The sequence below is a fragment of the Aquila chrysaetos genome, chromosome 7, assembly GCF_900496995.4.
Source record: "Aquila chrysaetos chrysaetos chromosome 7, bAquChr1.4, whole genome shotgun sequence".
NCBI classification, from domain to species: Eukaryota; Metazoa; Chordata; class Aves; order Accipitriformes; family Accipitridae; genus Aquila; species Aquila chrysaetos.
This window is the reverse complement of record NC_044010.1, coordinates 10,725,794-10,749,249: the sequence shown is the minus strand read 5'-3', so window position 1 is coordinate 10,749,249 and position 23,456 is coordinate 10,725,794. Positions and strand designations below refer to the sequence as shown.

The following is a 23,456-nucleotide window of genomic DNA, read 5'->3' as shown; positions in this document are numbered from 1 at the left end:
AGGCAAAGGAAGAGAAAGTACCCAGGAATACACAATCAAAGGTGTTCTGACACCATTTTCAAACAGAGGTGAAAAAAATACATTAAAAACACAAAGGTCTAGGACATGTGTGTTCCCTTTCTCCTGTGGGTTACTGTTTTCCCTACTGCTTCAGAAGAACTGTTTTCCTCAGCAGGGCTCTTTAAAAAAGCATGGAAGGAGGAGCTGCAATCAGTAACAGCACATTTTTCCATCTTCATGAGTGAGCAATGGACAGTAGTCGAAGTGGGGACGTGGTTCTGTTCTCAGCATTGTTCTCACTGACTCATCACTTCACATCCGCTATAAAGCTCAGGGAATTTCTCAAAGGGGTAATGTGAGGCTTGGTTCATTTTATAAACTGCTTTGTGGCCACTATTGCCTAGACGTTACAGAAATTGAACATAAAAGAGCTCAACCTTGAATGAAAGGTGAGGTAGAAGCATAAAATATGAGTGCTACAAGAGGAAAATACATTAATAAAAGGAATCTTATAATCACACCTCTGCCACCACACACTTATTCATATTCTTCATTACCCTGGGTCAGATTCTGTATCTTTTTCTTCTGCTGAATAGTAAAAAATACAGCTACACTGGGAGGCATGACTTCATGAGAAAGCTGAAGCCCCCTGTGAGGGTAGTAAGAGTGAGTCCTCTGAGAATAGAGGATTATGGACAGACTCCCTTGTCATGATGAAAGAGTACCTTATTTTCTCTGAGAGCCAGAGGTATTCTAGGGTGGAGTAGAGGCCTGATTCCAAGTGAATATAACCAGAGTTCAGCAGAATATGGTACCAAGAGCACTCTTGAAAACAGGATCAAAGAACAAATGAAAAATAAAATGGAATCACCAATATCACCCCATCCTTTATTATTTAAAAGCTTTTGGCACTTGCAAGAAAAGAGACAAAACCAGCAACGTTGCCATACTCACTGTTTCTGGGGAAATACAGAACCATGGTTTCCAGATAAAATTACTGTTTGTGAAGTTTGATATATTTTAAAGTTCTTTGTAACAATTCATTGCATAATTCAAATGGCCTCTACACTACAAACACCTAACATATTTATGCTGGCAGGACTGTCAGTGCATTTTTGTTGTAAGAAGCTTGGAGGTCTGCTACAAATAATCTCCAAAGAGTAACTCTAATTAGCGGCTAAAGTTGGCATATTTCCTGCTATCTGAAATTAGATCAGAGAGTTAGGCTGAGATGAAAAAGCCCTATTAACTCCCCAGGCTTCCAGTTCCTGTTTATTGGTGGAAATTAATGTTTTGAACTTTATCAGCTACTACCTAAAGAAGTCTGGAGTCAGTGGTAACAGAGTGATTTGAGAGAGACTTTACTGCCAGTTGCTTCTGTTGAAGTACCACAGGCACTCTACATAAATATCTACAGGAAAACTTTATTTAATGGTTACATGTGGCTGAACAATAGTCAGGAAAGATGGTCAAGTGGCCAGCATGCTAGCCTGGCAATTGTAAGAAATGGGAGACATTCCTTGCTCCAAGGTACTATTTAATCATTTCTGCATGACCTAGAAAAAGTCACTTTTCGGGAGAGGGTGAAAGTAGAGGAGATTCACAAAAGGTTGGCCGTAGTTAAGCAAATCTTTGGTTTTCCTATAGCTTGTGGAAACAGAGAGGCTTCTCCAGACAAAGGAGCCCAGTTTTTTTGGTGTCCAGTGACTACAGTTAGCCTTTGTGTAGACCTCCATTTGTCTTCAAGTTTGTCATCTGTAAAACAGAAATAGCACTGCTCCACCTCATGGCAACATTAGACAGATGAATACTTTCCTCTGCTTCCTGGACAACCCGCCCTGGACAGGCACATCACCAAATTCCATCAGAAGCAAACACCATAGCCCTTTCCTCACATGGCTCTCCAGCTTCCCTAGGGCCTTTGGTGGTAAGACCAGGCTTTACATCTGTTTGCCTTCCACACAACTTCAGCAGCTCTGAGGTTTGCCACGGCTGCACGTTCCTCCCCCTTTTTTTATCTCTGCATGACTTGGAAAATATTAAAATGCATAAGCTCCTTTTAAACATCAGGACAGGGAAGGGACAGGTAGAAAGACAGTAGAAAGGAAGGCACAAGAAATCCTCCTCTTGGGAAATATATTTAAACTTCAGTTCTTAGAATTTCTAAACAAGGAAGAGATTTGTCATGTTGTATTTTGCTCAAGCAAACACATGGGAAGGGAGACAATTTTCACATCCTGGGGCTAAGCACAGAAAAACAATGTAATTCTAGAGTTAGCATGCAGACAAAGGAGGAAACATGTTATTAGGTCAGGCTACTTTTGTTTAGACAGAGCCATAGAGAATTTAGGCTATCTTTTAGTTCTGGTAATCAGCCTGAGCAGGCAAATCAATGTCTTAAGCTCTTGATAGCTAGAGAAAAAATAGTAAAGTCAGGCTCGTGTTTCCAAAGAAAGTTGTGGTTTCAAAGCAATCCATTATCCCATCAGCCAGTATGGAAATTTTCTGCAGAATCCATCTACCACAACAGAAAGATTTACAATTTAATCAAATCTGCAGTGGAAACTGAATCTTCACAGTCAGAATGCCAGTGTCTGTTTACCATGTCCTCCACACCACAAAGTCTACCACACAGACCCTTGCATTTATGATTTAAGATCACTCTTCTCCACCTTTCATTTCTAGCATGAGTGTTCTTAACACTATCTCTCTAGTTTTCCTCCTTAAGAGGACAGACAGTATCTGTACAAAAAGACTTTAAGGGAAGTAGGAAAAATCTACCTCCTTAGGCCTGTCTTTATAGCAAAGTCAACATAACTGAACTGTCGTCTCAGGAATGGATCCCATCCAAACAAACAGCCCTTTTCTTAAAGCCTGACAATGTTTTAAAGCCAAGTTGGTGTCAGCAAAGAAGCCAAGGGGCTAACAATTCAAGCGAGTGTAATTCATTCTGCTAGTAACCCAAACACCGTACAGGAGGGAGTGCAGTTGCATACTACCAGAGTTGCAGTATTGTCCTGAAGGTTCGTGCCCAGGAAATTCAAGAAAGTTCTCTCAGTACCTTCCAGCAAACTGCAGCCTAGCACGGCAGGGGAAGCTGTGGGTGCATCTCTGAAGTCTCAGGGTTAAATATAGATGTGTGCAAGGTGAATAAGGCAACCGGGCTGAAGTTCTAGGGCAGAAGCCTACAGAAGCAGGCTCATTTCTGTCACCATAACTTTAGATAACAAAAGCAAAGCTGCTTTACATCCCCAGCAGAGCAATGAGTGCATCAAATGAGCATCCAGCAACTAAGTACCGTAAGAATTTTATTTGCAGACTGCAGTAGTTTGCGGAACTGTTTTTGTACAGTTCCTATGAATTTCATATGTCTCTGTGAATGCTATCTGTACTTTTTCAGAAAAAAAAAAAAGAAAGAAAGAAAGAAATTTTGGGAAATTAACTCATCCATTTGGTAGGAGGACTTAGACACTGGCAGGGGTGTCCAGAAACATGAGATCAAACAATCAGGAATCCCTCACCTGGACTGCTGAAGGAAGCAATGGGCCTTCCACCAACAGAATGTGTCTGGCTTTGGACATAATCTGCAAAAACATACCATGGGTGAGGGCTTAAATACTCAGGCTGAGATAATATTAGTTAAAACAGCAGTTCTCTCCACGTGACCAGTGACAGAGACTGTTTAACAAAGGGAAATTCTTCAGCTGAAAGGAGTCCATTTGTTGCCAGAGGGCAACATGGAGACACTTAGTCTTTCCTGGGGATTTAAACCAAACCCAGGGACAAGACCAGAGTCAGACTTCACTCAAAAAACTGATGCTTAATATAGATCTGTCATATTTTACATTTTAATTGTGGGGGTGTTGCTTTTGCTAAGCCTGTTTCTTTAATGTACCATCCTGTTGTCCCCAGAGTGTATAACTAGGTGAAACCTGCCAGCAAACTGCGGACAGTTTGGGAGGCCCGAGAAGCAACCTCTGGAGTTGAACAGAAGGCCTGCAGGGTTCAGTGCCATGGGGATATGTAATAAGGACACTTAAAACTATTAAAAAAAGATGTGTCTTTATGTAGACCCAGGGAAATTAGTGTCTATGGGATAATGTACTTCAACCTAATCACAACAGTCTGGAGGCATTAAAAGAGAAGGATGAGACCTGGTTTTAACACAGATATCATATGCTTTTAGTAAAGGACATGTTACTATTCTGAATCAGTTTTCCAGCTGCAGTTAATAAGCTCTGGCTTCAGCTCCATTTGGGAGAATACAAAGCAGCTCTTTATGATTCCCCCACCCTAGAAATGGCTCCACTTTGGTCCGCTCCCCACCATGTGCAGTAGCCCCAGGGGAATCTTCAGCTTACTGGACGTTCTTGCTATTTGACCTCTTAGATTTGGCAGAGTGGATAGAGGAGATGTGGCATCTTGAAGAAGTTAGCCCAGTATTTCCAGAATCAGGACCAGGGCAAATGAAACACCCCAGCCTGTGCTGTCTGCGCTGGGAAGGCTGCTCCACAGTACTCCAAGACCTTTTCCTTTGTTGGCCCTCTTCTGGTGTTCTTGGCACAAAAGCAGAGGCAGCATGTCTACACCTCTAGCACAGTGAAATAGAAAGTTCAGAACAGGTTGTGGGCATTGCATGCTCCATGTCCTGCCCATATGTGCACAGCCTGTGCAAGCATGCCTGCAGATGAGCTAATACACGCTCAAGCACCTGCTCTCTTGGGTGTGCTCCAGTCATTCTTGCACTGAACTCTATCAGTGAAGCTAGCCTTGAGACCTTGGAGCTGCCCTTAAAAAACAGTATAGACACAGCATGTATGTCAGCAATTCCTAAACTTCACAAAGACAAACCTGCTGACTTGTCTAACCTAAAATGCACAATGCCAACCAAGCACAAAGTGAGTGAGTGTCAAAGAGCCCCTTTAGCAAACAGTCACCACTTCTCTCTTCCCACCACAGTAGCAAGGAAAGGCTTTCCATTAGTATATTAAGCTAAACAAAATATTAATTCTGTTTTATAAATGGTTAGCTCTTCCTCATCTGCTCTATAGAGAAAAGGTTTGTGTAATGTTGGGGTTTTTTTAATGTACATGCTGTTATTTGTCAGAGAAGGTAGCATAAGGAAGTATACCTTGTATATGGAGCAGAATCAGCTGAGTCTCATAGTGGTCTTGAAGGAACTTTGTTTCCTGCCTCTGGCAGCTGCATCAAGTAGTGCTGGACCTGACTCTTCCATGGAGCTTACCTGAAAAAAGGTACCACAGGTCAGAATCTAAAATTGTCGTAGAACACATAGAGCGAAATTTTGGAGTAAAAGCACAGTAAAAGCACAAGTTGAGAAATTTTGCTGAAAATGCAACAAAACATTATGACAAATTTCAAGTCCAGTAGGTACCTCTGCATGTTGCCGTCTTAAGTAACATTCAGTAGTATTTCAATTGAGTGTGAATGTTGCTTTAAGCATGCAGGCTGTTACCTACACCTTCCTGATTCTCCTATTGCTGAAGAGGAAGCATGTATAAACATGCCTGGTCATCCTTCACTGACCCCTAAAGTAATTACAGAGCTCTCTTGTAGTGCTGTGCTGACACATTATTCTGTACAACATAAAAAAAATGCTAAGCCCAAATTATAGACTGCACTATAAAAATACAAAATTGGAATACTTGAGACAAATTGAAGGAATAGTATGTTAGGATTACAGAAGAGTGTTGAAATTATTTCCTAAGACACTTGAGACTTAGGAAATAGGATGCAAGGGGAAAAAGACATAGTGGAGCCCCAAACTATGTGATTTTATGGAAGGTGTGCATGAAAAATCACACATTTGGTTATGGAAAGCTGTCCATTTTTCTCTGTCCAAACATTTGGTGGTCAGGTTCTGGAGAGCACTGAGGAGTCACTAGAGACCCAGATAAATGGTGGAGCTAGAGATATGATATCACCAGCACCAATGTTGTTGCAGAAAGCTGCGTAGTCACAGGCTGATGCAAGTGACACAAATGGATGATTTTTTTAATTTAATTGTCAAAAATGAAAACAGTATTGTCTTCTCATAAAAGCATTTTCCCTGTGTTTCATTGTAGTGTGTTTCTTGCAAAAAGCTTATAAGAATCATCTCTCTGCCTGTAACAGGTAAACTTAAAAGTTCCGAGTTTATTTTTTAAATCATGCATACATTTGAAGAAAGGCATTGCTGAAAGAGTTTTCCATTTCTGTGCACTAAATATTTTGACCATTCTCAAGCTTATCTGCAAATCCAAGGTCAAGATCAACACACACAAATTCCACAGAGCAACACAAGCAGAAATTATGAACTGTACCTCATTGTAACTGCTGAATGTCAGGTCTGAATGAGGCATTTGCATTTGGCAAGACGTGTTTTCTCTTGCACTGACTTCAGAAAGGTTTGTTACAGCAGAATTTTGCATGTTATTTTCATGATGGATTAGTCGTATTAACATCATCATTCAGTACCACTTTGTATCACGCATTCTTTACTATGGTCTTTATATTCCTGGATGATCCAAAAATTATGTCTCTCTGTAGCTAGTCACAGTAACTGATATGTTTAATGGATTTTCCATATAAAACTGATGCCACATACCAACATGGCCCAGCACAAATAAAGTGCAAGGGAAAAGACTGATGCTTTCTCTATGGTCTAATACCACTAAGACTAGAGCAACAGGTGGATTTGTGGCTACCCCCTAGTCATTCTTCTGCCCTCATATGCATGTCTCGTAAGAAAGCACAACAGTAAGCTTTCCAATGTTAATGTAAAGCTTATGGAATGCAGTTAACTGGTTTGGCTAGATGTTGGATCAACTCCATCAGTTTCTTTCCCTCACTGCTAAAGCAGTTCTGATAAAATGGTGTTTTAGCCATCTATGTATAACTGTTGATGCTCAGAAAACAAAACAAAACAAAACAAAACAAAAAAAAAACCCAAAAAACCACAAATGTAGGGTAAGACTTACCCGAGACAACCTGAGGTATCTTCAACTGACTGATCTCCTTGAAAGGTAAAGTCTATACATTAATCTCACCCTGAAATAGCAACATAGGATTCTAAGGCTACTTCTGTAATGGCTGTCAGAGCAAATCAGACCAGGTCATCTCAGAGTCAATGAGAACTAGAAGTGGCTTGTCAGTACATTTAAGAGAAAAAAAGTGAGCAAAGAGGATGCTAATAAATCTCTGTTGACCCCTAAGAACCTTAACCTCAGTTATAACCAGTCGTCTCTGAGTTCAAGGATCCACTATTGCAGCTGAATATCCTTTCTTTCTGGTAGAGCAAATGTTAGAAGAGTAAATATTAAGAGCTAGTAGTGGCTCTGACCAACTGTATGGATGCTTCTATTGGGAAAATCCCTGCTTTCGCTGGATTGCCTACTTTTGCTTCTGCTCTGTGCCATGAGTGTCATGTAAGACAAATAGAAAAAGGCGCAAGGACTGGACTGAGTCTTTCAAATTGCCAAAGTACTTGCAACATACTGCAACATCTGTGCTTTTCCTGGATCAAACCTCACCAATATTACAGAATCTGCTGCTGGAATTGGCTGAAAAGCATAGCTGATGTAGCCAGACCAGAACTCCAGATCACACTCCCAGATCGGCATGTTGGCTCAGCATTTTGACAGCAGTGCAGAAAAACAGTGATTATTTTTGTCATTGAAAGAAATGCAGATGGTATATAGCTGGAGTACTGCTATCAAGTTCTAGCCTATAGCCCTTCTAATGTGCCAAGCAGGAACCACCACATCCCCACAGTGCTCAACAATAATTTATTCTTTATACTATCACAAGTCACATTCTGTCCCTTAAAAACTTTTGTTCAAGGACTCCACAACCAATTCAGCTAAGCAAATGCTAATTTCATTGTAGCTAGTAAATAGAGGGCTCATTCAGCTCTCCTCAAAACTGGAAACAGAACAGGATTTTGCCATCAGAAAGATGAGGGATAGGACAAGCATCAGGCTGGTCTGCCATGGGAAAAGGAGGGTAAGGAACAGGCCTGACCAGAGAGCCAGGCTGAGCATCTTGGAGAGTGATGCTGGCAGTTTCTCATGTTGAGGAGGATTAAGAAGTTTTCAACTGTGGTGGATTGACCCTGGCCAGAAGCCAAGCACCCACACAGCCTCTAACTCACCTCACCCTGCTCATTGGGATGGGGGACAAAATAGGAAGAACAAAAGCCAGAAAACTCATGGGTTGAGAAAAAGACATTTTAATAGTTGAAGGAAAGAAGAAATAAGCAATGAAAAGGCAATCACTCACCACCTCCCACAAGCAGACTGACGTCCAGCCAGTCTCCAAGCAATGGCCACCTTCGAAGAAAAAGCCCCCACCTTCTTCTTGCTCTACCCCAGGTTTTATTGCTGACCATGATGTTATATGGTATGGGATATCCTTTTGGTCAATTCAGGTCAGCTGTCCTGCTGTGTCCCCTCCCAACCCCCAGCCTACTCACTGGCAGAGGGGTTAGAGTGGGAAAAAGCAAGCTGTGACACTGTGCAAACACTGTTTAGCAATAGCCAAAACACTGGTGGGTTATCAACACTGTTTCAGCTACAAATCCTAAACACAGCACCATATGGGCTACTATGAAGAAAGTTATCTCCCGCCCAGCCAGACCTAATACATCAACTTAGGCAAAACAAATTTCCCAACACTCCTCTTAAGTTTTAGCTTGAATAAAAGAAGAGGAAGAAAAGTGATGTCTTCCTTGGTAACAGTGACTAATGTTATGTTCCAAGCAAATGAGTAATTTGGGAATGATATTACTGCACAATTCATCAGATGATTGGCATAGTATATTGAACTGCTAATCCATCATTTCCTGATTGCATGAAGAAATCATTATTTTACTTAAGAAAGCTAGGCTTTATGGTTACAAACGAAACTTTCCGCTTGGGACTGGACAGAAGTATGCTGTATATAACCAATTCAGAAAGTCTGAAACTGTACCCTCAAGAAAAAATCACTCAATCTAACTGGGACACAATCAAGGACTGTTGGTGTATTCCTAACCAATGTAATTTTCATGTATGGCTTTGTAAAATACGACATTTAGAATGCAGGTCTGGTTTGGCATCCAGACCTCTGGATTATGCCTCTTTTGGGACAAAGCAATGTTGCTTGCCAGTCAGTACATAGCTGTTCCTATGATAAATTGCACAGCATTGTACCATGGAAATTGGTCTTTGGTGCTTTATACCAATTGTTGCTTATTAACCAAATTACTTGGAACACCAATATAAAAACTGCTAAAATAAAGTAGTTATGGTTGTGGGACTACAGCTCTTCAGACCAGGAATCCGGGAGTCCTAAATGGAAAGAAGGGTGCTTCCTAAAATACTGGTGACCGTAATTAACTAAAGGGAGGGAAAAAAAAAAGTCATTAAATAATGGGATCCTGTTTCGTCAGGCAGGATAATTAAAAGTGCAGACGAGGAGCTCCTGTTCTGTAGATAGCTCAATGGTGCAAGATCACAGCCATAGGTGGAAGGTGAAGAAATATAAAATTTCCACAAAGAGGGGTATAATTTCTGTGTGATACATATCTTAAAGTCATCAGAGGATCAAGAAGCTGAGAACAGACACCGTAAAACTAAACTTGACAGACAAACCACTGCTAGATGATAAACCAAGGACTTTTTGATAGGAAGTATGTGACAGTAATAACAACCTTTCTGTTCTAGTGCAGCCAGCTCAGGGCAACACAAAACTGAGGGAACTGGGGCTGTTTAGTCTGGAGAAGAGGAGGCTGAGGGGAGACCTTATCGCTCTCTACAACTACCTGAGAGGAGGTTGTAGTGAGGTGGGGGTCGGTCTCTTCTGTCAGGTGGCTGGAGATAGGACGAGAGGAAATGGCCTCAAGTTGCGGCAGGGGAGGTATAGGTTGGATATTAGGAAAAATTTCTTTACTGAGAGGGTTGTCAGACATTGGAATAGGCTGCCCCGGGAAGTGGTTGAGTCACCATCCCTGGAGGTATTCAAAAAGCTCGTAGACAAGTGTCCTGGTTTCAGCTGGGATAGAGTTAATTGTCTTCCTAGTGGTGCTATGTTTTGAGTTCAGTATGCAAAGAATGTTGATAACACACTGATGTTTTCAGTTGCTGATAAGTAGTGTTTAGTCTAAAGTCAAGGATTTTTTAGCTTCTCAAGCCCAGCCAGTGAGAAAGCTGGAGGCGCACAAGAAGTTGGCACAGGACACAGCCAGGACAGCTGACCCAAACTGGCCAATGGGGTATTCCATACCATGTGATGTCATGCCCAGTATATAAACTCGGGGGAGTGGGGGCGGGGGGAAATCGCCGCTCGGGGACTAACTGGGTGTCAATTGGCGGGTGGTGAGCAATTGCACTGTGCATCATTTGTACATTCCAATCCTTTTATTATTACTGTTGTCATTTTATTAGTGTCATCATTATCATTATTAGTTTTTTCTTTCCTGTTCTATTAAACCGTTCTTATCTCAACCCACGAGTTTTACTTTTTGTCCTGATTTTCTCCCCCATCCCACTGGGTGGGGGCAGGGTGAGTGAGCGGCTGCGTGGTACTTAGTTGCTGGCTGGGGTTAAACCACAACAACAAGGCACTCCAGAACATGGTTTAGAGGGCATGGATGATGGTTGGAGTTGATGATCTTGAAGGTCTTTTCCAACCTAAATGATTCTATGATTCTATGAAAAGCATCACTACAGCTGCCCGGAAGGAAAATACTGAGGTCCCTCCTACATTGCCTGGTGAGAACTCAGGTATCCAGCTTTCTAGTCTCAGTTCTGTTACAGTTTTACAGAGTAACCCTGGCCAAATAATCTCAGAGCAAAGTTGAAGTGACAAAGCCCTTCCCAGATAATCATGGGGGATTCTGCAATCTGCAAAACATTTTGAATGCACAAAAGTCCTAAGTACTTCATGGCATTCTTCCCCAGCATGAGTGAGCCTCTTCATGGAGGCAATTTTTGCCCCTCTCCTGAGAGGAGGTAGAAGGAGAATATCAACATGGCTACTCTTGACACAACATTTTATAATGCAGTTTATTGCCCTGCTTGACTCTGGGGTAAGATTCACTGAAGGACTTGAGGACTGAGGTATGCCCAGAATCATTTGGAGAATATTCTAATCTTTTCTGTGCATGACAAATAACAGGCATCCTAAGGGAAGAGCTAGTGCCATCAATCCTTGGTAGATCCACTGAACACAATCTTTTACACTGGGAAAACTACAAGAGCGGTTGTTTTTCTAGAAGTGATGATGACGTTGATAGGAGAAGGAGAAGGCTGCTTCAGCCCTCCGCCAGTGGGCTTGCAATCGTGTTCTTTTCACCTACCCCCACCCCAGCAATACAGGCTCCAAGCCTGTCTGGAGGAAACAGAGAAAAGTTTCACTCCTCATGTATACAATATTGCAAACGGAGCATTAGTTCCCTTGATCTTAAACTTAACAGGTATTATAAAGGTTAAGAAAAACATTTTTATGTTGAAAGAAAGTATTAAAGCCTTCTTCAATGCTTTATTCAAAAAGATGAAGGAAAAACCTTGGAAATGGAAGCAGGGCATCCCACTAGCACAACTGAATAAAAGATCAAAAGGGGAAAAGCTGTGTGAAATAATTCTCCACCTAGAACTCAATCTGCATTCAAACTCAATTTATGGATGAATGAATGATGGAGATCAGCTTAAGGGAAGTGAGCTCCAATCACCATCATTATTATTAGATGAGAAAATACAATCACGGTGGTCAAAATACTCACTAAAAATACCATCTTCAGCCCAATTCTTCCTTTACAGTAATTTTATGTTTATGCAATTTCAATTTGTGAAAGGTGCATGGAGTTTCATGACCACCTACAAAGAAAACAATATTTTATTTGAAGGACATGCCTGCATTTTAAGATCCAGGAACACCAATGCTGATCCAGCAGAAGAGGGAACTGATTTTCTCCTATGAATGTATTTAAACAAAGGGAACTCTGTCTACTCTCTATTCTGATATTAGATTTAAAAATACTATGCTTAGTCTCTAGCAAAAGTATAATCATACACAAGTAATATTTTAATAACTAACATTTTTATTATTATTATGGACCTAAAAGGTTCCTAGAAATATGTATGGGGCTGTCCAAACCTAGAGAGGTTAAAACATAACACAATGCAGGTGAATGATGCAAAATATTTAATGCAAGTGAAGCCTTGATAACAGCAAAGTCAAGTCTGCCATAACTGGTAACAAAGACATGCCAGAACAGAACAAGTTCCACATTTGAGGCAGCATTTCTCAGTGAAAACTGAACTTCTGGTCCCTGAGACAGGAACACAAGACAAGTCAACTAGCAAAAAGGCTGGAATAATCTACCAGTGTTGCCATTAAATACAGGCCAAAACAATTTTTTTAAATTTTCTTGTAATTCTAAAGTGTATACTACCTAGTTCTCAACAAAAATTACACATGTGGAGTTGGCTATGTTGCTGCATCAGACCTAACTGACACCTGGCTAGGTATTCAAAAAACATGGTTGCCTTTCCGTTTATATAACAACAGTGCAACTGATGTAATGAAACAGTATAATTTACAAATGCAGAGATACTGAAAAAATCATTTGTAAAAACATACTTCTCCTCGAGACTGCACAATGCATTCCCTATTTATCATGAGTATTGCTCAGAAAGCATTCATGACTGGTCCCAGTAACTTGCATCGTGTGCTTGTTGCAGCCACGAAGCCATCTGCTTCCTGACTGAATGACTCCCAGGCCACAGGCAGCCCTCCCCATGTTCTGATTCAAACATATAAATATTCACACCAGCATTCACAGATGGATGTATGTTGGCAGGAGTATCTCTAACACTTTCCTTCCCGGGAACTAAAGCTTTTTAGGAAATAAATCTGCAGTCATAAGGGAAAAGGGGTCAGGCATTCTGTAAAGTAAATGTATGTGAATGGATATTTGGAAACTTTTCTTTTTTAAGTCATACTCACCCACCTTTAACCACAGCCATTCCACCTAAAAGGAAAACAAATACAGCAAAACCTTCTCCTTATCATATGCCTCTCCGTCACACCTGTCACGCCCAAGGCTTTTCCACCTAATAATTCTCAAACCATACCAACAAGAACAACCTTTAAACAAATCACAAAACCTAAGTGAACAGAACAAGCTAATCTATTAACATTTTAAAAGGCTGTAATGTCATAATAGGCTTTTGCTGATCTAAGACCATACTGATGTTAAAAGTCGAGGTCACCCAAGGTCCCCAAGCCTGAAGCCTGTTTATTTCTAAAAGTTGTTAATTGTATTTCATGTCACTTTGGTTGTTCCTTCATTTGCGTGTCAAACAACACCTTTGATGAAAGAGGTAATTAAACATTTCCAAAGCTATTTGCAGTTAGTACTACAGTTTTAATGAAAATAAATAATGCAGTAACAAAGCTCAACTGTCTGATTACCCCCATCCCTAATTTTTCTCTTTTTTCCTTCTTCTTCTAAGTGAAAATCAAAACTGGGAGAAGATCTAGCTTCAGCTTCGCCCTTGAAAATCAGGTAATATTGTACAGCGTGTTCTGAATTCAGCTCACACTCACAGCACACATGCACACAGCTGTCATCCCACTTTGATAGCAAAAGCAGACCAAGATTAGAGCAGCAAATGCCCATCACCTTGAGAATTATCACTACTGATATAACAAGTAGCTTATTGGTGTGTAGGCACATACAGGAAGTTAAACCATTAGAGTCTGATCCTCACAGCTATTGTTGCACCTCCTGGAAGACTCAAGAAAGACTATTTTTAAAACTGCATGGCTTCAGGGTCAAAATGTGCTCGCTCAAAACTCCTTCCAACTAGTGGTTCTCCTCTCTTGCAAGTACTTAGTGACTTTGCTGGTTTTCTTTTACATAGAAAGGACTCAGAAATGACAATGATAGTCTCATAAAACCATAACCAGATATACAATACTGAGCATGGTGGTTCGTATATACTCTAAAACAAATTGAAGTCTCAGTTCCCAGGCAGGTCTGTACTCGGTAGTAAGTTCCTGAGAAAAGCCATTCTAGTAGCTAGTGTAGCAGAAATTCAAGGAAGCCCTTTTCAAAGCTTCATGCTTCCCTTTCAGATTCATTTCTATGTGCTCAGGGCCAAAGAATATTTAAAAAATTAAGTCTTAACAAGTAAAAGCACTCTTGCATTCCAGGAGGAAGAGAGTGAAGGGAAAGGAAGACACACATCCATAGGAAGCACAGGAGTATGTATAGCTGAAGTTCATGATAGGTCTTAGTTTTCTCTAAACCTCAGTTTCTCCTGGATTTTGTTTGTTTATTAACAGCCTCACATGTAGGTGTTAAAAGGGCAGAGAATATCCTTAAAATATGAAATGAACTACATAACTGTAGCTCTTCCAGTTTTCTCACAGCATTGCATATTTAATGTTTCTCTTTAGGCTGCAGACCCTGAGAAGATAGGGGAATGATAAGGCAAGATTTTCCATTTCCATTAGAAATTGTTTCTTTTAATCATCCACAGTTGCAGAGGAAATGCGCTCCCAAATGTATTTCAAAAGCACTCTACAGGCTGAGAAACTGGGCACAAAGGGAATCCAAAGTGTATTACTGCATATAATCCCAAGGTATGGGGCTGGGGGCAAGAAGGGGGGAAATTAGCATACTCACAGTGTCAGAAGTGGTGGAGCTAGCAGTATGACCTGCCTTTGAAGACCACCTGCAAACAACCACCTTAATTTCATGTATTGCTGTTTCAGATGCTAAGGATGATACTTCAGGTGGCGACACTGCTTGTGATGCCACTCTTGGGCAGAAATGAGAGGACTGATCACATGAGCAAGATCTACATCAGGCATGGTTTGTATCATTTAAACTACCTGTACGTCACTCTCAATGGTTCAGACTACCAAAGGTGGGCTCAAAAAGTTAAAATTTAAAACTGCAAGGCTTTTACGCTATACAGCAGGGTTACAGCAAGGTGTAATTTATTCTCTTTGGAGAGGGAGCTCCACTTTCATAAGCCTGGGGAACCAATAAGGCAAAAGTGTTTCAAACAAATAAATAAATATTACAGAAAAAAGCAAAGATAGCATGGGAGAGAGACAAAGAAGGGACAGATGGTTGTAACGGGCAATGCTAGCCTCTCTATATACAGAGGAGTTATTTGCTAGCAATAGCTTTATTAATGGTACTATCAATCTCTCTTTGAACATAATAGAGTATTTTTGCCACAATTTCCCACTCTCTCTGCCTGAGCTGTATCAGGGGAAGCAACACTGACTGGCATGCTAAATTTGGGTGTCACACTGACATGCTTGGCACAGGATGAAATGTCTGTGCTGGAAGCTGCAAGCGGAGCTGTGTTCACATCACCAATTCCCAGCTGACGAAGCACACTAGGGCTGTGGGCAAGGCATCAAATCAAGCTGAACATGCTCTGCTGGGCTTGTTCACTTAGTCCCAGCAGCAGCACTGGCCAGCACCAGCAGCAGAGTGGGAGAAAAAGCACCGGCAGCATCATGGGGGCCATAGAGCAAGGCATACGGGAGGGGAAGGACCAGGGGAGATAAGAAGGCAGCAGTAGCCTTTTTAGACAGCAGAAGGAGGACAGTGGCTTGAAGAGGGCAAACGTGAACAGAGCAGAAGGTTGTGGCAGCCACAACTGTGAGTGTCATTCCAAAAGCTTTGGGAACCAACAGTCTATTCATTTATCTCCCTAGTTGCTATCACCGGCAGAGCCGAACCAAGGGTAGCAACAGTGGGGAGTTTGGGCAGAAGTTTCCCAGCCTGGACACAGCCCATGGTTCTATTATGTCTCTCTATAATGAAGCATTTCATTGATGCCAAGACAGTTCAAAGAGCAGATACGCTGAAAACGGTATTCTCAGCTGCATTTTTCAGCAAACTGCCTCACGAGCAAGACTCACTCACAATTAGTTATGTTGGCAGCCAGCATTACATTGCACCTAGTGAGACACATACAGTAACTGAATGTGACATGCCACCATAATGACAGATCAAACTAGGACATTTCAGAAGACAAAGTGCTCCAATACGAGAGGCTTAAAGAGGCACTAAAGAATTTATGGAGAATGAAACTCAACTTCAGGGAGGGTGATGAAATTATCAGCCTCACCAAGAGCAAACACAGAGCCAAATGGCAGGATCATATAATCCCATGCTACTGACAGACAGCCTTGTTGGGAGTCTCAATACATTCATCTTCTTAATTGAAGCTGAGCTGAACTGATTTGATCACATTAGTACCGTCAGACAAAAAGCATTCAGAGAGGAAATTCTAAAACTTTTTAAAGTGTTTGAACGATGAGATTTTTAAATTAAGAATGAATATTAAATGCAATTAGTGAGTAGGAGCTGGTAGAAGTTTTTTTATCGAACTTGCTTTTTCTGTTTTCAGCATAGATATATTTTTGTAAAGATGTTTGGTTTCCTTTAAATATTTTCAAATTTTCACGAGGAAAAAAAAAGGATTTTAGAGAAAAAAAAAAGTGCTTTCTAAAAAGTCATTCCTCCTCCCTCCAAAAATCCCCACCTGTCTTTTCAATGAAAGTTCAAAAATACTTTATGAATTAAATGCAACAACTCTCCATTCCCTTCCCCACCACCACACACTGCCCTACTTCAAATTGCCCTCTTACTACAAGGACTAAAACTCTGATTCAGTGATGGTTGACTTGACTTTAATTAGAACTGAAAGCACTCAGTTCTCTGTGGAAATGAGTCAATGCCTCACAGTGTAAGTCCTTCAGACGTGGAGCGATGCCTTTATTCCAGCTTGCTACCTGCAGGTAGGAGGATGTATTGCTAGCAGTGTTGAGTAACTGTTGTTCATTTTCTGCATGAGAAGCAACCATATTAAGGAGGCTCTGGCATGAACTGGGCAACAGGGCAGTTTTTGTTATGCAAGACTGATCTGGTAGTGCTCAGCCACCAACCAAAGGAAACCCTTGCCAGCCTCCTTGGCTCTGTGCTGGCAAATGCAGCCCTTGCTTTTGGCACATGTAAATGTTCCCCTGCAACTCAGCAGAATCAGCTTCAGTTCTTCCCCTACAGAAGACTTCCTGTGAGACCCTGAGAAAGTCACATAAGGACAGAGTTCTAAAAGTATTTAAATTTTGCAATTTTAATGTTTTTAAATAATGCAGACTGCACTTGTAGGTATCAATGTGTTAGAAGGATAATGCTTACACCAGCAATGCAAGGAAGGGCAAAACGTGTGACCAAGACAAATGCATACAAGTTGTGAGGTATCCAAGTAATACACAACATGGGCCATAAGATCCACATGCAGGTTCTGCTGTGTAATTCATATTCTCGCTATAGAACAACTATAGCATTTTCACAAAAAAAAATTGTCTTCTAAATATGTAAACATCCTTACCTACTTCCTACAGGTTTGCACCTTCTGTTTGGGGTTCCTTCTCCTCTACTGCAATAACCTGAGCATCACATGTCCCCCACACCATACCCACTAGGAAAGAAATGCCATATGCTGTGGGTTATCTGTAGATACATGCATGCATATTGGCAGGGCAGTGTGTACGTGATAATAGATTAGTTAGCTATATAATTGCCAAGTTTTCCTCTTGTTTCCCACAGTATAGGCAGCATTTGGATAGATCTTCTCTTCCCTGATGCCAGTTTATAAGTACTTAATTATCTTTAAGATAATTTCAGATTTGCCTGATGAGGAGAGAAGGCTCTAAACTTATAAGACACACAAAACAACTGCATAAACTTTTTTTTTTTATATAGGTAGACTACAACACTATGGGCTTAAATCATCTAACAAGGGTGCTAGATGGCACCCCTTGGTACGTCTGATACACAAATGCACTGCATTACATTTTGAATGCTATGCAGACCAGAAAAGAGGAAAGGGAAGCCACCAGCACATCCTAATCCATATAAACAGAAGCCCATGGAGCTCTGGCTTCTGGCTGCCAAAATGTCTCAACAAAATCTGCTTCTTCAACATGCACAATGTCACAGCACAGTCAGCATATCTACAAGAATAAAGCACTATATTTGCACAGAAACCCAAGACATTATTTGGGATGACCTGAGCCTCCATTTTCAGTCTCAGTGTCACAGGTGCTTCCAAACACCTTAAATATTAATTTAGGGAGGAGATGTGTATACACTGGGACTGCACAGGCCCTCTTCTCTCACATGACATGGAGCGTATGGCAATAACACGGGAGAAGAGGGACAGGAGAGGATAAAGGAAAACTGCTTAGTCCTTCCATGGTCCACTCTGTGTCTTCCTTGAAGGTACTGGGAGCCTGAACTCAGCCCCGGCCCTGACAGCAAATAGAAGGCATCAAGGGAGATTACATGCAAAAAAGAGAATTACTGAGTGGACACCGGCAGTATATACTCAGAACTTAAAGAGTAGAGAAAACATATGGAGTACAAGGCCTTATGCTCTTCCTCCATTAGGAAAATCACAGGCTTGAAAGGAGCCATAAGGGGGACACTATCAATTTTGAGCTGGCATAGGCTACCGCTCACTTACAAGGAGGACTGCTTCAGCTCTCGTAGAAGCACAGAGCTAGGCATCAAATGAATGCTTCCATTCTCCTCTACTTTCTTTGGGGCTGTGATGTCCTCTCTTAGAAGGCAAACCACAGAGTATCTCCCCCCGAAGCTTCCTCAGTGCTCACCTGGAGCCTGAGCTTCTACTGACCTCCTGTATACTGACACCCTCCATTTAGTTCAGGGAAGCTGTAAGCACGTAAGGCTCCCGCTGGGGCCAAGGCCACTCAGTGCATTGCAGGAGGCGGTCAGGAACTTCCGCGGCCCAGCTTCTGTTCGAGGCTGAGAACAAAAATCCAACTGCTCAGGCGCAGCTGCAGCAGCAGGGCCTCTTTTACTGAACTTGCCCCTGATATGCCAAGCCCTGCTGAGCCTGTGGAAATCAGGTTTACAATAGTAGCTGCAGCCATTAGCTCGCTCTTTTGTGATTTCCAGCATTATTATGCTGTTTGCGAACTTCACTTTAAATGACCAGACTATAGGCTGGGAGAGATGAGACTTAGCAAAAAAGCACATGTACACACTGACACACAAAGTGTGACAAACCCCAATGGCAAGGTTGTGCTAATAGCTTGTTCTTTAGTGACATAAAATCACTGCTAAGATAATACAGGCAGCCTAAAACTCTAGCAGCCCTTTGACTGAGACAAGAGACAGACTCAGAAAAAGCCCCTTTCACGTCATTCCACATGGCAGTTAAATGCACACAGGACACAAAAACCTCAAAGAAAACAACTACCTTTCTGCCAGAAGAAAATACACCCATTTTGCTCACGTATGATGCACAGGGGGTAAAGCACTCGTCTCACAGAGGAAAAAGGCTGAAGTGTGCTTTCAAAAAGTTTTGCTTTAAAGTGGACTTCTAAAAGCGGCTCTTGGAAGCAGCTGTTCTTTATCCCCTTCCCTCTCCCATACAGAAGAGCCTTCTACTTCCAGCCTAAGTCTTCACCATGACATCAGGGAGAACAGCAGCAAAAATAAAACTAAATATATGTCTCTAAAGGCCTCTTCCACATTTGAAAGCTGAGCAGACTGTGGTTACGTAGTCACACATTGACTGCTACAATTGCACTTGTGCAATTATCTAATGTAGACACAGATGTAGTGCTTCAAAAGCATGTAACAGACCCCTGTGCATATGGAAATAGAGACTGTGTAGAGGATGCAGAGCCCACTGAGGCAGTTTATGTCAAATATGGCTTATTATTTCAGGCACCAAATTGTGTTTATGTGGCCCTAACTGCATGCAGACCTCGTGCAGGTGTGGAAGCAATATGGTTATGTTCACGTAGCAATACACCTGTGAACGTGTAGAGTGCAGCGCAGACATGCCATGTTGCTCTGCCCGGAGCCAGCTCAGGTTCAGAGTTGGTCCTGAGCTGATTCCAGGCAGCTGTTCATACAACGTAGTTGCCAGCACTCCTCAGCACACACAGGGCTGCTTACCACATGTGCAGCCCCAACTCTGCATAACTATCCTGCTCAAGGACGCAAGTTGCCTCCAGGCATTTGTGCCTGTAAACCTTTCCAGATGGGAGCGCACTGAATAGTACAAAGACACCAAAGCTGGTTTACATGAGCCCTTCTTCATTCAGAAACAAGAATATCAAAGGTTCCATAATCCAGGATATCCTCGTTCCCCATTGCCATATACAATGACAACCATGCAGGAGACGTGCAGATGCCATTAATCCATGCATATCCATGCTAACAGCACAGCTGAAGAGGCACAGGCATTGCTGTCAGAGGAGCTGTGTTAATTTACATCATCTAAGGATCAGTAGGCAAGGGAATACACTAGAGGAGGGGTAGCAAGGATGATTGCAGTCACAACCAATTTGTTCCTACTGAGCCAAAAGTACAATTTCTAATTTGGCAGGGCCAATAAATAAGCAACGACCCACTTACACCCTTGTTTACAAGAGTTTGGCTCTGTAACCTACGGAGGGAGACAGCCCAGCATACACCACACTTCACTCTATGCTAATTGTCTTGGATAACTCTTTATTTATATAAATAATTTACTTGGTGTATCCCACCAAGAAGACACCTGAGCCCTACATAATCTGCTAATGCTGACTTTAATGATCCATGTCCAGCATATGGGCACTGCCATTCCCATTCTGCTCCCCCAGCCCCCCCCCCCAATAAGTCCCTCTCCCATCTGTGCAGAGGAACAGATGAAATGATCAAGGACTAACAATGGCAAGGCCCAGGATGGAGCGACTTACCAGTTTGAACACAGCTCCTGTGGGATCTGATGGGCTTCCTCAGGGAAAGCGCTCTGCAGATGAGGCCTCGCTACAGAGACCTACTGTCCCTGGCCTCTAGTGCAGGCGGCTGAATTATTTGTAGTAAAACAGTTGATCCAGTCAACTTAGACTCTTCTGATCCTTGAAATGTCAAATGTGTAAGATCACACTTGCGAATGAGTCTATCATTCAGCTGGTTTCAGCAGGCAACAAATCTATTCTGATTTATGAAGCTGTTGGGATGCTTTAGAGCTTAGCCATGAAAACTTAACCTCAATTATGTACCTTTTTTAAGGGATGAACCTAAGCCTCAGCAAAACCCTCAGCTTTGAGAGTTTTAAAAACTTTCAAATTAGGCTGAAATCTAACCTTGTGAAAGGTGTGTTTTTAGACCAGGTGCTTTTTAATCCACTACAAGTAACAGATGTTTTTGACTGATGTGTTTGTATCTTCTCACAGTACCAGGACAGGCACTGCAAGCTTTGAATACAAATGGAGAGATTTTATTCCCATCAGGAATGTGACAGCTGCTTCATACTCATTGCCTGACATATAATTTTAAAGAAAAACTATGACAATTGAAATACTTAAAGTTTGTCAAAATGTAGTTTGACTCCATCTGAAAAGCATATGTTTGTTGCCAGTGTACGTCTGAACAATTCTGTATCACGTAGCCCAGTACTCCAAGAATGGTGCTTTAGATTTCATAACACATTACTATCTATTAGTGAGACATTTGTGCCACACTATACTTTATTATCTCAGATTCTAAATACTACAGCATTCTCTAAGGGCCCATTTCTTCAGCTATGTTTGTTGGTACCCTTTCCTCACACACTTTGTCCCATTAAGGCCTGTCAGTTTAATTTTATGGATAAAAGTTTGCAAGATGAAGCTAGATTACTAGAGTGATGACAACCCGCACATGGAGAGCTCAGAATATTTACAAAATAGTCCAAGCTGAACATAATGACAGTCAAATGTTTATCACTGCTGGAACAGAAGAGTGCACTGCTATTGCTAATTCTCCCTGTTCTACAGCTAAACAATTTTAGTCTCCAGGACAAGCGAGTGAAGAAATATTTACCAGCATAACATGTATGCATTATACAACAGAGCTGCAAGGACACCACATGCAAAGATACTAAATGTCAACATTTCAGCCTCAAGCAGGTGCTTCCCTCGCCACTCTAAGCAGATACTGACTTCCTTTTTGTAAATACTAAATGTGGATATAAAAGAAGAAAAAGTTTTTAATATTAAAAAGATGGAAAGGCAGGGGAAAGAAGTACTACCTGATGGTGGAAAACCCAAAAACCAGTATCTTCGTTTTTATGTGTCAATATCAATGAATACCAAATACCTGCTTTTCAAGTATTCCTGGCAGTATTCCCTTGCTTTGGTTTCCTCACGAGTCTTTGGTCACTTCACAAAGGCAAACACATTTTTCATTTGCTACTGTTCCCCCTTCACTGTATCCTGTATTTGTCAACCACCTCACAGTCTGTTGGCAAACACTAGCAACATCCAAGCAAGTAGGACAGGTCCATGCCCAGCCTCTCAGAGAAGGTCTTGTCTTGCATTTCCAGAACAATTTATTGCTCCGTGACATTTGTGCCATGTGTCACATCACTCAGAAGACAATTCTTTCTGTAGTAGGTAACAAGATGTCCCCTCCTTTAAATTCTTTCATCTCATCCTACCTCACTACTCTCATGAATCGTGCCTTCACATAGTCTTTCATTGAAGTTTTCCAGATATGCTTCTGGACGTCTCATTAACTTTAACAGCAGTAGAGGCAGGTTTTCATTCTCCTGACCAAAACTTCTTGTAGCATGGATAAAGAAGAAACCTGATCCAGATTCCTATCAGACGTCAGTTCTATCGTGATCAACAAGAAGGTTCATTAGCATTCACAATCCTGGTTTACAGGTAATACCACAGTTAATAATCAGTACTACACGTGGCTCACCCTTGACGCTTTACAACACATAACCAAGATAACTTGATGCACATATCTTCACTCACAACGCTCTCAGTGCAATTATGTGACCTCTGATATCACACAACAGAATTAATATTAGTCACAGTTTATTCACCCATACGCCTGAAATGTATGGGAGGTGCCACTTCAGCTAACAGATCACACATAACCTTTCTTCCCTCCGTTTCACCAAGAGGTGGTGAAAGACAGCTCCTTCTTGGTGGGGCCAGACCACAGGCTTACACATGGGCATGAGTGGAAAACCCAGTACCAGTTTAGCAGAGAGAAGAGTGCAACAGCAATGCAGCTTTCTCCTTAGAGCATGTGTCAATAAACACTGCTTCAGACTCTCCATGTGGGTATATGACTTCACTCTGTGTGTGAGACAAGGCATTAATACCCAATTTACAGCAAGAAGGTAGAAGTTTGGCAAACTTCCTGGTGGAGCAAGAAGTCCTCTACTTCACCAGTGTGTGAACTGCTGGTGCTAGCAATACCTGCAGAAGAAAATTTGGGCAATATCTACATTGAAAAGCAGATCCTCAGCCTAGAAACACAGCCACAGAGTGAAGAGTTAGGGCTTAAACTGACTGTCCCAAAGATGCCGCACCCAGAGATCCCTCCAGACCTGGAAAAAAAGAGGGCCTTTTCAGCT

At 41.7% G+C, this 23,456-nt stretch overlaps 1 long non-coding RNA gene across 1 annotated transcript in view; it reads right to left on the bottom strand.

Moving 5' to 3' along the window:
* The window catches only part of LOC115343816, a 210,160-nt gene that overhangs the window by 146,135 nt on the left and 40,569 nt on the right, over positions 1 to 23,456 (bottom strand). Inside the window, exon 2 of the long non-coding RNA XR_003924289.1 lies at positions 5,132 to 5,245. This is a non-coding gene — a long non-coding RNA (uncharacterized LOC115343816). The remainder of the gene's footprint in view (positions 1 to 5,131; positions 5,246 to 23,456) is intronic.